The sequence below is a fragment of the Chrysochloris asiatica genome, unplaced genomic scaffold (genome assembly GCF_000296735.1).
Source record: "Chrysochloris asiatica unplaced genomic scaffold, ChrAsi1.0 scaffold00188, whole genome shotgun sequence".
Lineage (NCBI taxonomy): Eukaryota > Metazoa > Chordata > Mammalia > Afrosoricida > Chrysochloridae > Chrysochloris > Chrysochloris asiatica.
This window is the reverse complement of record NW_006408706.1, coordinates 6,547,921-6,550,126: the sequence shown is the minus strand read 5'-3', so window position 1 is coordinate 6,550,126 and position 2,206 is coordinate 6,547,921.

Below are 2,206 nucleotides of genomic sequence, written 5' to 3'. Positions count from 1 at the left end.
GTGTCATCCAGTTGGTTCAGACCTATAGCGACCCTTATAGGGTTTCCTAGGAAGGAGTGGTGAGTTTGAACTGCCAACCTTGTAATTCAAACCAACTTTGCAGCCTAGCACATTAACCCACAGCCCCAATGCACCACACCAGGACTCCAAATACATATGTACATTACTCCAAATACATATGTACATTACTCCAAATCCAAGGTTAAATTCTGACTCAGGTAACAAGCAATAAAGACTAGCTTTTAAGTTATTTTACAATGTGAATTCTCTTTTAACTTGCAAACACTAGTTTCTAATGCTGGAATGAATTTTATTTTTGTGTTAATGTGCAGTAAAGGTTTTTATATATGAGAATAGTTTTGCTCTGAAGTTTTCTTCTATATAAGGCATGAGCATTTTATTTAGTAAGAAATAAATGAGCAAAACAAAGAAAACTTGAAAATAGGAAAATATGATTGTCTGAAACCTATTCTGACAGCAAAATGTATTATGCAAACATTAATATGAGAGTAACCATAAAGACAATAAAAATAAATACCAAGCATATGAAGTAGCATTTTATTGAACATACTGGCTATTACAAAATTTATTGTAAATCAAATACCAAATTTATTTCTTTTCTCAGGAAAGATGTATCTTAAATGCTAGAGGTATGGAGTCTGTAAAATGAAGGCATAATCATGACAGATCAGATTTGCAAAGAGAAAAATTATCATCCTGAACCATAACTAGTTATGATTTCTCATTATACAAATGTACCTTGAATAACCTCCATTACCAGATGGTTATTACACCCAATAACTCTTGACCTTTGGTCACAAATTAAAATTAACCAGATCTACAACTTCATTTAAATTATAATGTACTTCTCATTTCCTGAAGTATCTCATCATGAAGATCATAATTGCAAATCGGCCACCATGCACATTAGATAGACTTATTTTAAATTGAAAAATAGTATCTAGTATATCCATTAGCATCACGTTATCATGTTTATAACACATTAAAAAACAAAGTTTTAACATCTACATAGCTTATTTTAAAAAGAATATACTAAATTAATAGTATAGGTGTCTTCAGAAACAGGTACATAAAAAACAAGTCATTTAGGAAATGTAATTGACCTTTACTATCTTCCTATAGAGTCTTACCTAAAACTGTAATTATAATATATCTGCCTGAAATCTATCTTTGAACAAAAGAAAACTAAAAGGTTAAGACAAAATTTATTAAATAATAATAGTTTTTATAAATGAGACCTAATAATTCCTCTGATGAATTCCATACAAATATACTCACTTTAGAAATGCCACCTCATTTTAAATTCAAATTAATTATTTCTCACAACTATTTGAATGAAAGAATGAGACTCATAATAATGTCTTAGAAATAAAATTTTCAGACAGGAAATTAAAGAGGTCAAATGACTTTAAAAGAATATAAAGGATCATTTATGCTGGCCATCTCTTCCAAAATAATTCCAAGTAAAATCTCTAATGAGGAAAATTATGTACTGATATCTGAAAAATCTCAAAATTAGTTGCCTTACAACAATTATCCTTTAGTCCTGGGTCTAATAATCAATATGGACTCCTGGTGTGGCATAGTAAGATCAGCACTGGACTGTGAATCATAAGGTCAGCAGTTCAAACCCACCAGCTGCTCTTCAGAAACCCTGTGTAGTTACTATGAGTCAGAACCAACAGCACTTAAGAACAACAATAATGAATATATCAGGTAGTATTTTCTACCATGAATCTATCTTGTGATATTAAAAGTTTATTGATTTTTACCATAATCTTAGCAGGAATGTAAATTAGTAATTCTTGTCTACTACTACCAAGGAGTTCTGGTGTGGCAGTGCAGGATAAGCACTGGACTTCCTACGACAACGTCAATGGTTCAAACCCACCAGTAACTCCTAGGAACCTACTCAGGGGCATTATGAGTTAGAACTGACTCGATGGCACTTAACAACAGAAAACTCACCCCAAAGTATACTAGTTGCATGACTCAATTATCAGAATAATGTTATGACATTTGGTGGTGTTAAGTGCCAGAGAGTCAGTTTAGCACATTTTAAAGCTATGTCCAAATTTTAGTGAATTTTATATCAGTTACCAAAGTAAGTTCACATCCAAGGTTTCCTCTGTAAGACATTATTTTCTTTTAATCTGAGAATCACGATCAAATAAAGATAAAATTT